The sequence below is a fragment of the Notothenia coriiceps genome, unplaced genomic scaffold, assembly GCF_000735185.1.
Source record: "Notothenia coriiceps isolate Sejong01 unplaced genomic scaffold, NC01 NC01_scaffold00037939, whole genome shotgun sequence".
Classification (NCBI taxonomy): Eukaryota; Metazoa; Chordata; class Actinopteri; order Perciformes; family Nototheniidae; genus Notothenia; species Notothenia coriiceps.
In genome coordinates, this window is record NW_011370640.1 from 499337 (window position 1) to 511817 (window position 12481).

General features: G+C 39.6%; 1 protein-coding gene across 1 annotated transcript in view; it reads left to right on the forward strand.

The window, feature by feature from the left end:
• The first annotated feature begins 85 nt into the window (after positions 1-85).
• LOC104967899 (angiopoietin-related protein 1-like) overlaps positions 86-12481 on the forward strand; it is a 23944-nt gene continuing 11548 nt past the window's right edge. The window contains exon 1 of the mRNA XM_010797437.1: positions 86-712. The gene's annotated coding sequence lies outside the window, so the exon portion shown is untranslated. The remainder of the gene's footprint in view (positions 713-12481) is intronic.

Genomic DNA, 12481 nt, shown 5'->3' on the forward strand with positions numbered 1-12481 from the left:
TTCCTCCTCAATCCAAAACATTTAGCTGAAGGGCGTTATATTTTTTTCTGCAAAGCCCCTCTGCATATTGTCCTCGTAACCAAATAAACACAGCTGCCAAAAAGCCCTCGCATTGCCACAGGAGACACCCCATATACGGAGCAAACACAAGAGCAAATTGAATATGCTTAAACTACTGGATTGCCAGAATCAGTCAGTCATTAGATTAGAGCTGATGGGAAACAGCTTTGCGAGTAAGTAGACTTTGATAAATTGAAGTTGAACAAGGCTGTGTGTGGAAGAGAGACATTTATTTCCTCATCTCCTATAAGCCTGACAGCTAGACTGATTGGAAATGTCTTCACCACTCTTGCTGATTCACAGCCAATCCGGTTCGGTTATTTATTTGTAGTGAAACTTTATATTAGGAGGAGATATTTTTTTCTTTCCGATTTTCAGAGGAAGAAGGCAGGGCCAAGCCTTCCCTCTGCTCCAACTACAGAGAAAGTCACACCATCAGCCTCCCTCTTTCTGTACACGGACCACCCTCCACTGTTCTCCTAGTGGACGGTGTTTGCCCGTGCCGTAGCAGGCCTTCATTCTAAATGAAAGCAAAGACAGACGGAGAGTGAGAGGAGGAGAATGGAGAGCATGAACCTGCGTATGAATCAAAACTGAGACACCAAGGCTGGGTATAATACCTGCAATTTCTGGACTGAACTCATTGACACAGGTAAGAATTATTTTTTTCTGTGATCAGGCTACTTAGGAAATTAACTTTTGTTTCATTTTTAAGCTTTGGAAAACTTTTCACACTGTTAAATCTGCATATTTCCACGTCATCACTATGAGAAAAACCTCTCAATTTAATAATTTTAGCAAAGTTAATACAGGAAAAATTAGTTTCAGTTTAAATTAAAGTCCTTGACATCCATTAATCTGTGGAGTAATGGTACATTGCTGAAGTTAAAGTATCCATTTAAGCTATTTTAAGTAACTTATATTTGTTTTTTAAATTCTGTATACATCTGGTGTTTGTTAACCATCATTGTTGGTGCATCATGTCTCTTAGCAGACGGACCCAATCAGTGGCACCATCAGAATAAGTTGTGGGTTAATTGGCACAGTTCATAGAATCCGCTGGCCAGAAGCAAAAGCCACAACAAAGTTAGACTGGAAAATGTGGGGCTTTTTGATGTATGGTTAAATAAAGTTGGAGGGAAATTGGGGGGGGGGAGTACATGGGGGGAGTACATGTTGTGTTCCAAGGGATTTTGAAGGGTTTTAGCGTGAGATAAATCTTTTAATTGGGGGGCTTAGCGGTAGGCAATGAGAGCTCAGTGGTACCACTTAGAGTGAGTGGGCCGATTGGCAGTGTCTCTGTGTTCCTCTGGGCTGGGGAAAAAAACAGCCGCCGCAAAGTTTGACCTGCTTGATTGAAAGGACTGCATTAATACAGATGAGGTAGCTGGGTTTTGGTCAGGTCTGGCTCAGAGCGACGAGTAAGATGAATATACCCCTTTTTTAATAAGTAAACAAAAAAAACACGTCTGCTGCGGTCGACTTGATGAAGACCAGCAGGGTGTGAACGACATGAGGGCAACCTGGTGGTAAAAACTGCCGAAGAGATCCCTGGCTGAGGAGCCTTTGTGTAAACACTGTCACTGCTGTGAGATTCATATTGTGGGGATGGAGACGTGCAAACGGGCCAATAGCTGAGGCCGAGCTATTGAAGGGGGGTGACCTGTGATTACGGAAAGAAAGGAAAAAGTACTCTCCGGGTAATATTAACGGTGACTGACAGTGCCAAGGTGTTTTTGAGTTCTGACACATGGCCAGTTTTTCCTAAAGTGCCTTTTCCTTTCCTCTCAGATGGTTTATAATCCAAATTTAAAAAAGGTATGCTGGCTCAGACTTTTTTTCAGTGGATAAATCACTGTACTAAAAACTATTTGTTATAGATTTCCCTCAAGGCATGTTTTTTCTCATGACAATGATTAAACATGGCAGTCTATGCTCTGGGATCTCTCCCATTAACTGCGGTTAGGACTCTTCAGTGCAAGAAATGTAAAGAGGAGACCGGGGAAATTATTCAAATTCCCTGCTGTCTCTGTCTTGGACTCATTTAATTCTACTTTTTTTGGCGTAAATTCCTCTACAGATTAGTTTTGATTAGCTCTGATATGAACTGCGTCACATTGTGTTCCTGTCTGAGGTGTTGGATGAAGGTTTCTTCACCCCTCAGCCATATCCACCAGACATATCCTGCCTTCTGGTTGGATTTGGTCCAAAATCACCCTGAAGTTGACTTCACTTCCAGAGCCAAGCCTCGCTATTGAATATGGAGGGTGGGATATTTTACTTAGCATGGGTTTGCCAACGTCACCCTCCCCTGCTGCATTCGTTGTGCTGTCAAAACCAATAAGATCAAAACAAAAGCTTTCGTTCCAAAAATAGACTCCAGAAAAGCATTACTCATAAATCAGGGATTCCTGCTCCTCCTACTGCTCTTTTAACACATTTTCTTCTTTTATTCCTCACCCAATTTTAAGATTGTGTTTGCACCAACCAAGAAGAAATTAAAGAGAGCATGTGAATCATAATTGTAACCATCACTAGCATTTTGCTATTTACCGATCTACCTCATAAATCCTGGTAGCGTGCAATCCCTGGCCATATTAAGTCAATTTTGTATAAAATATTTCAATTTTCAGTTAAATCTTTGGCCCCATCAAGAGGTTTTTAACAAATGTTCCACACCAGTCAACACAGGTACACTATAAGACTAAAGTGGAGGTTTGTAGAAGTTCTGAGACAGGAAATCTACAGAAATATGAAAAACAGATCCCAGCACTTGCCCACACCCAGACACCTGATACAGATGTGGTAAGGGCTGTAATGAAAGAGAACCCATGAGGGAATGTATTGAAAATCTGAGTTACGATAACAGATTTGTGGTGGATGGGTGGCACTGCTCTAACTCGACCACAAGCGTGCCAGAAGGCACATCTTGCCTGGGGCAGAGCAGTTGATATGTTAGCTGTGTCTTTGCCTAAGTCTGCTAGTTTTCACTACACAGTTGCATGCTCATTCGTTTTATAATTAGGCGAAACTCTTGTGTTGAGTCTTGAGTGGAAGCTCTCTTCTGTACCCAGGGGCGCACTGGTACTAAAATTCAGCCCTGGAAACTGACCCAGTCTGGACACATGAAATGTCGGGGGGGGGGGGGGGGCAAATACAGCCTGAAGCCTTCACAGTAAATCGCCAGAACGCCGACACCTCTACATCACTCCTCCGCTCCCTTGTTTTTTTTGTGTTGCCATAAGTTAGTCTCTCCATTGGTGCGCGGGGCTAATGCTAATTATGTTAATGCAAGCAAATAAAATGGGGGCTTCAAAAAACTTTTCAGAGTTTTACAGGGCGTGGTTTGCAATTCGCCCAGTCAATCAGAAATAGGAACCTTTTTCTCCCATGAAAGTACATGCTCTCTAGCAGGGACTAAAAAGGGAGTGAAAAAGTTCTCATGAACTAAGTTAGTTCCGGATTTTTTTGGTGTGAACGCAACATTTCAAGGTACTATACTGGGAAAAGTACTCCGGTGTGAAAGCGCCTAATGGCAATGTTAACAGGCCTATATAGAGTGCCACAGTGATGTGTCCTAAAACCCAGAAGTAAACTTCTTCCGGTTCCTTCTACAAAAACCAATGCAATTTCTCCATAGAATTTTGGAAAATAGCTCGAAATAAGGTCTGTGGTTGACACAAATTGAAGAGACAGATCACGTTTTGTCTACCCTACTTTTATAACTTTTATAATTTTCGAATCATAAAACTAATCGATAGATTCATGATCGATAGATTTATGATTAGAAAATTACATAGCCGCGGGAAGTCATTTAGCTCAGGGGGTGCTGCCAAAAGTGGGGAGGGGGGCCGCTTAAAAAAAAGAAGAAAAAAGGCGGTGCCCGGCCGGGCCCGGCTGTCAGCGATACGAGCCGCATAAATTGTTTGTTAAAGGCGAGACACGGCAGGCAAAAACATCGTTTTTCATGCACTGGTACATTTTGAGATGTTGTGCTATTTTGATTCCATAACATGTTTTCTTTCAGGCTTTTGGAAGGAAAACGTACAAAATACACACTTAAGTGTTTATTTTACTATAGTGTGTCTATTTGCGTCTGTATATTTCTCCTAAATTCACCAAAAGTTAGCATTCTAACGTAACATAAAGTACCGCGACCGCTGTTTGCACCATGTCATCAGAGATATCGTTGGAAAGCTCTGTCTCTCCTGCACAATCTCATCGGATCCAAATATGGTCATTTCCTTTGTATCAGCAACCAATCGTGAAAGTACAAAGGGGTCTTAAACCAAGAAACGAAATCTCATTGGCTGGTGTCAATTTCTGACAACGTGATTCGTTCAGATGCGTCACGTGGTGTGCTAAAACACTTCCTGGTTAGCTTTCCGCTAGAAATTTAAATCTCAAAATGGCAAAAGAACGGCGAAAAAAACGTTCACAGAGAAGACAACAACAATTGTCACTTGCACGAAGCAAGATTATACAAAAAACAAATGACCCCGAACATGAAATACCTTCACGGAGTGCGTCGAGGCGCAAGCTGTCATCCAAAGAACAGGAGGGTTTAGCTAGCGCCACACTGCAATCTTTCAAGGTCGTTTTCTCAAAATGAGTTTTTTCTCCTACTCTCCGAAATGTCCACTTCAGTTGCACTTACATACACCAAACCTTCCAGTTATATTCCTATCAACATTATGAAGGCTTTTACAAAAGGGTTTGTTCATATATCATTCATAGCCTGAATTAAATAATATTGTATACCTAAAAACATGGCGAAAATTGATATTTTAGGGCTGTTAACAGTATTTTCTGATTTATGGAGTGATAAAAAGAGATATATCCAAAATCCTTTCTGTAAAAGCCTTGGATGCTAATATGAATACAAAATGAAACAATAATTTTGAACCTGGCTTTATCCAAAGTTCAGATTTCGGTTCCTGAAATGTGTTAAAAATATGCGCATTATTAATGAGATAATGGATCATTTGCATATTCAGAAAACTTGTAATACAAGAAACAATTGCCTTATTGTAGGTAATTAACTGGAGAAATGTCTAGCTGATATCTTTAAGTTAAAAAAAATTACCCTATTCACCTGGGGTGTCTCGCCTTAACTGTTATGCTTAATAAACCATTATAGACCTACATCACTTAGCAACAGCTGCACATGCCCACACGCTAACTATGGGTCTTACAAACCTACATAACATTACAAATAGTCAGAAAATATTATTTACAATATTAATAAAACTATGAATTCAATTTTAACTGATTGACAAGGCAAAACACTGCACAGCGGCAGCAGCATTAAAGGAAAATATCGTCTTACCTTGTGTTGGGGCTTCACAAAACTCCAAATGTAGCCTTCCTCTCTGGGGTGGCACTAATGAAGACCCTCATTAGAGCAGATACATCCACATTGTCCAAAATGTTACTATGGACATGCATCAAAGTCAGATGTGTCAGTCTCTTCTGTGTGTCATATTACTCTAGTTGTAGAGGTGGTGGGCTGAGGAGTAGCTGGTGGTCCACTCTTTTTATTGGGTTGTTTGTTGGAGAAAAAAAATCCGAAATCCTTTTTTCCGCCATTCTAGAAAGTTGTCACTCTGCAGTGTGTGTGTCACGTCAATTACGTCACTCTCCCATGACCTACGACCTAGATGAATCGGATTTTATTTATTTGGAAAATAAATTCAATACAAATATATACTATGACTATTATATGCTACTGTATACAGCTAATTTTAGTAAAATCATAACTATTTTATGTAATTTAATCATTTTTATTTAGGTGGTCACTCAGTTTTTAAAATGTACACCACTCGCCAACAGGTGCAGCACCCCCAGCACCCCTACTTCCCGCGGCTATGGATGACCTTACATTTTTTATGTTAAACACGGCCAAAACTGAAGTTATAGTACTCGGCCCAAAGAATCTCCGAAGCAATCTGTGAGGATTTGCAGTTCTCCCTCCTTCTTCTCTCCTTTATTTTGTGTTTGTCTGTCTTTCTGGCTGGGCGTGGCTGACCCACTTCTGTTTCCCGCCAACTCATCTCCTCAGCTGTTGCACATCATCCGGATTACAACTACTCACCTTCACCTGCATATATGCCCGGTTCTGTTAGAAATTTAAAATCAATGTTTTGATGGTATAATGTAGTTTAAAGATTCTGTCAAGTTAAATGCTCTTTTATACTGAAAAACCAGAAATTCTTGTGCACAAGCAGTTAAGGTTTTATTCTGAAAATCCTTCATCTACGGTTAGCATTTAGCATGTGGCTAATATACGATTTCCTAAAGAGGTGAATTGAGTAGCGAAATGACGTGGTGTGGTGAAAACCGAAACCTACTGATTTAACACTACAACTAGATGTCGAGATACTACCAGGCTGAATATTAAATGAAAGTACAGTTTATTTGAATACACTATTGTTTACAGACGAGAGTAGCATGTGACAACATCCGGAATGACCGGAAACCAAACCAGCCGTGAAGCATTTTCTGTATGTTTTAGAGTATTGATTACAGCGTTTAGAATGTGTTACATGAAAAGTGGTGAAAGAGAATATGAGGAGAAAAGGCGTGTTAAGCATATGTTGAAGGTGAAAAGTACCAATCCTCTGTTTAAATGCAACAACGGACATTAGAGGCGAGGCGAGCCGGCTGGCGGGGAGGAGCCAGCAGAGGATATATATAACAGCACCGGACGAGGGATTCGCTCTCTTCTNGCTTCCATTTCATATAGAGTAATAAAACATGTTTAAGCTAATTTCTCCACAATGTTTGTAGCCATTTAGTACCCACACATGAAAGAATAAAAACAGAGGTATAGTTGAACAGTAATCACGCAGGACATATATTTACTGCAATGAAAACACACACATTTGCCCTAAGCATGTGTAACGCACCCTCTTCTTTTATGAGGGAAACATTCCAGAGTTTTGGAGCTATCCCCAAATAAGGATGTCCCCTGCTCACATCCCTCTCTGAACACAAAGACTTCACCTCAATATATTGGGGAGGGAAAATAACTTTGTCCCTTCAAATTTAACACACATGAATATATATAAGGTGACTTTAAAATGAATATACTAGATTTAACTTTCCTGCCATAACACGGTACTTTAATACTTCAAATAATTCAAATAATCCTTCATGAACTGTCTGTTTACAATTAATAGAAGCATCAGACAAAAAAAGCTTTTGAAAATAATCATTTGATTTAGGTCAAAATATAATATTTGTAAACCTGAAGAGTCAGTGCCAGTGCCTCACCAGCCATGAACCTCAGAAGCTTATATAGACATCTAAGTTTGTTGTGCCCCACCACTTTTGTACATATAAAAACTCCACTGATTACCTGGTATAAAATCTGCTTACAGAGCTTGATATATTACATTTATTCTGTATCGTCGGCCATATTTTAATTGTTTCTGTAATGCACTCATTTAGAATCTTAAGCTTCTTTTGTACTGTTTTGGTTACAAATGGTAGTGATTCCAAAGGCACATTTGGGCAAGCCCTTCGCTGCATTTCCATCCATATTGTATCTTTGTCTTTAGTTTTCCATAATGTAAGAGCTCTAAGTTGAGCTGACCAATAATAGTTCCTTGGATTTGGTAAATGTAACCCTCCCTTATTTTTTGGGGGATAAGAGATTTAATTCTAGCTTTTTAGTTTTGCCATATTGACACACATTTGTCCAACATTTTAAAGGTGGAGCCAGGAATCATAACTGGAAGTGACTGAAACAGGAATAACATTCTTGGCAGGACATTCATTCTAATCGTTTCTATCCTCCCAATGAGAGTCAAGGGTAAAATCTCCCATCTAGCCAAACCCTTCTTAATTTCTTTGATCAATTTACCATAATTAGCCTCATACAACTGTGAGACATTAGGAGTAATAAAAACACCCAGATATCTAAATCCGTTGTCCGTCCATTTAAAGTCCACTTTTTCTTTCATCTCTGTTGGACATTTACCTGAGATCATCAAAGCAATTGATTTATTTTCATTGTTCAAATATCCTGAAATGTCTCCGTATTCTTTAAGATTCTCCAACAGAGATGGTATTGATAGGGATGGGTATCTTAACAGTAGTAATAAATCATCTGCGAACATTGATGTGTTATGTTCTACCCCCATTTAAATGTTGTGCTTGAAATTATATTTAATATTCTCCTAATGTTGTTTGCTCCCTGCCTGCCAGGAATGAACCCAGTTTGATCTGTTTTAATTAATTTAATCTTTTTGCCATTATGTTTGTCAGAATTTGTAGATCATTGCAGAGTACATTTACAGGTCTATATCCATCAAATAAAACTTTCTTTCTCTTTTCCTTCTTTATGCAAAACTGATATGATGGCTTCAGACCATAATACAGGTGTTATTTCCCCTCTACATTTTTTATGAAACTCTCCTGGAAACCCATCTGTCCCAGGTGATTTATTATCTTTTAAGGCCCTGACACACCAGGCCGAAATCGGCCGTTTTCGTTAGTCGGACGACGAAGCGTGCCCTGTCGCCCAAACTCAATAGGCTAGTTGCACAAGATGGCGTCTATCAATTTCCGGCGGCTGGGTGTGCGGTTGTAAACTTCCGGTCTACGGTGTGGAGTGGTTGAGCGGGTAAATAGCGATAGATAGATAGATAGATTAGATAGATTAGATAGATAGATAGATAGATAGATAAATAGATATATAGCATACAGATAGCATACAGATAGCATACAGATAGCATACAGATAGCATACAGATAGCGGTAGAGCAAAGTGAGAAGGCTAACGTTAACGTGATGGCACTATTTTACACTCGATGTCTCCAAGACCTACCGAAGGTTAACATCAGTGATGTACATTGGCTGGTACAAGCGGCAGGCTCAGCCCCGAGGAGCAAAAGAGAAAAGGGGTTCAAGATGTACCAACTCAGTCTCACGGCATTTCGTGTTCACCAACACGATTTTTAATCTATTGATTCTTGTTCACCAACACGATTTTCCCCTTTTTTTCGTGTTGCACAGCACGATTTTAAAAGCAATGTATTTCTATTGGTAGTCTCACGACATTACGTGTTATAGGAAGACCGGAAGCTGTGTGGTTCATAAAAGCATGTTCTTACTCAATATAAAGCCACAATTATTGCTTTTATTTTAAATCGTATAATTTCGGACTTTTGTTGCCGTCTGTGAGGAAAATAAATGGGGCTGAGAGCCTCAGGATACTGAAATCTGTATATATGTAAATCTTTTTTTCCTTCTAATTTGTTATTCTTTTCAAAATAACACACTGTTATTTACTCACCAATAACACACAATTATCCTTGTTTTTATTTATTTGTTTAATTCCATAATAGTAGTATTATTCATCCCGCTTCAATCTCATTAGTATGCATAAAAAGTGACAGGTCACACCTCCCCCATTATGCAAATGAGCTAAGTCCCCTGTCACTTTTTATGCATACTAATGAGATTGAAGCGGGATGAATAATACTACTATTATGGAATTNGGGTTTAACGTTAGTGGCAGGTTGTGTGTGAGAGAGAATAAATAAGACAGCCCAATATTGAAAAACATTTATTTATTTTTTTCCCGCATATTTAGCATATTTCGCAACTTTCCGCATATTTCGCAACTTCCCGCAATTTCACCGCATAAAATCACATAAAAACCCCGCATGTTTAATCGCATAATCAAGGATTTTAGCCCGCATAATCAAGGAATTTAGCCCGCATAATCAAGGATTCTTGCCCGCATTTTTCTGGAGGGTCTAGTATATGGTATCCTAGCTTAATCTGTTATCTGTAAACGTTCCCTAAATCTACTAATTTAGGGATAATCCACTGACATCCTTTAATACACATGTTAATTTGAATCAGATGTACTGATAATATCCGCAATATAAATCTTTAAACTTCTTCTTACCTTTAAAAGTCTGTCCCGAACGGTCTATTATGCTGCAACTCTACAGCTCTGCTAGTCTTGGCGCTAACTTCCGGGGAACGATTGAGAGGCTCCACGATCCGCCATTGCTGTAAAAAAGTGGTCCATTGGAGTGAACGGAGATGACGTAACTCTCAGTCTATATGGCGCTGTGCTAAACCAAAGGCAACATATTGACTGGCTAAGTCTGATATGAGACTCTCTGCTGCTCTCCAGTCCTGGCACCTGGCTCTACATTCTCTAGGTTTTTGGACATGATCTGTGGCTACATGAGAAGAAGCAGGGTGGTCTTTTCAACACACGGCTATGGTTAGTCAGAATCAACTCTTTTGGGCCGAGTCACATACAGCATCTTCTCCATCTCCATTTGAACAACAAGCACAACCCCTGCAGCTCCAGAGAGGAGAGACATGATTGAGTCACCTGGGATCTCAGTAAAGAACAGAGAGAAGCTCCCACATGCCCGCAGGTCAATTTCAAAACAGACAACCGCAACGGCTCTTATTGACACACCATCACCCACAGGCAACATCAAACCGAAATAGAAAGAGAAAGCTGGAACAAAGGAGTGGAGAATAAAATATTGAGTGGTATTCAGACTTACGGCTCTGTTTTAATGAAACTGGGAGCAAGTGCAAAGACAAGTAAATAGCGGCTAATGGCTTAATGGGGAATTCAATTTCAAAAATGTTGGTCGCAAGATGCCGAAGTGCTGCTGTTGATTCGAATAAAGCTAGAAAAGAGTTGCTGACTTCTTTGACCTATATTTATTTGTTCAAAACTTTGATTTATGACCTTATGATCAGCCTCAGCTGTACATTGTGTTTTCTGCTATGGCAAGCTAAGGTATGGTAAATCAATCAATCAATCAATCAAAATAGATTTTTAGTACCAGGAGAATAAGGTTTCATGACTTTGCACTATATACGAATTAAAAAATAATATATACTTTATATAAACATGAGTTGAAGTAACAATGTGCAATCAAAGTTCTTCTAGCCACAGGGACACAGCTTCTTTGGCAAAGGAACGAGGCAGGACGTTCTCCACAGCACAGAGACCCTCTGAAGACGCATGGTTAAGACATGGAGAAGCTATCGGTGCAATCCTTGTCAGCCCAAACAGCACGAAATCCATCAAAGGAAACGCTGTTGTCAGCAGGTGCAGTCATGTTTCTGTAAAGCACGTTAAACTACACTCAGATTTTCCGTCTGATTTCTTGCTAACGTAGTTAGCTCGTCCATTCCCATTAACCAGTGATCTTATGTTGCCCATGATGAAATATGATCTACAAATATTTACCCAGTATTCTCTTTGTGTCCTTCACCAGATGTTTTGTGGGGATAGCCGTTGTTCCGATCACTATGCTAGTGGCTCAGCAGCTGTCCCTGCTGTAAGTCAGTCATGGCCTGCGCATGAGTTGTGGGAATGTACAACAGCAGCAACTCAACAGTGTTAAGTTAATAATAGAATAAAATGCGTAAAGTTGAAAATAGTTCGGTCCAACAGAAGCAACTGCAACAGGCTGCGTGTTTGGTTGGTACACATGCACTAGTAAACGATTAATGCAATTAATGGCATATCAGCGTTGTCATTGTGAGCATGTTCGCCATTGTGAGCATGTTAGCTTGCTGAAATTAGCATGTAGCTGAAAGCACCCCTGTGCCTACCTGTTAAGCCCCATGCCCACGCGGCTGAAGGTTAATCCAATGTGTCTGTGTCACTTTGAAATGATTACTGATAATCCATCATTCCATTTTTATGTCAATAACGGAGTTTTCATAGCTGCTATGATAGCTACTAGAGTGAATGACAGCTTCCGGTTTTGGGCATTCTGGCTACCCATCACTCATTCACCAATGGGTAATATTTAGATGGATTTTAGGAACTTCCCCTCAATTCTATTGGCTCTTACGGTTAAAAAGAGGTGTCAATCATCAAAATCGACCGAGAGGGGCCAGAAGTGTTTTTGTTGTTGTTGCTAAACCTCTCTAAAAAGGTCAAATGTCAATTGTTTTGCATCAATCTTGATACAGGGTACTTATTATATGTTATAGTTTGGATTCCTAAAGCTTTTAGTCTGCCATCCCATCATTCAAGGGTGGTTTTCACTATATGTAATGTTTTACTTTTGGACGGACACTATAATTAATTCTTTTTTACTATGTTCAATCTGAATTTACTTTAAAATAAAAAAAAGTCTATATTGATTCTGACTCTTCTACATCCAACTCACAGGTTTATCATTGCTTTGAGAAAAAAAAAAATTAATTTACCCCTTTTGGAGGTGAAGTTATAGTCATTTGTCCTGGGAATGTCATTTTCGAGCCTGAGACCTGGAAAACAGGCTTGGGGACTTAACAAAGCTACGGACTCATCATCTTTTTGATCTTTTCCCCTTTAATGATTGTGTTGTGAGACAGCGATCTTTACTTCAATTCATGAAAAGCTGTATACCAAGTTACTTCAGGTGTACAGTCTA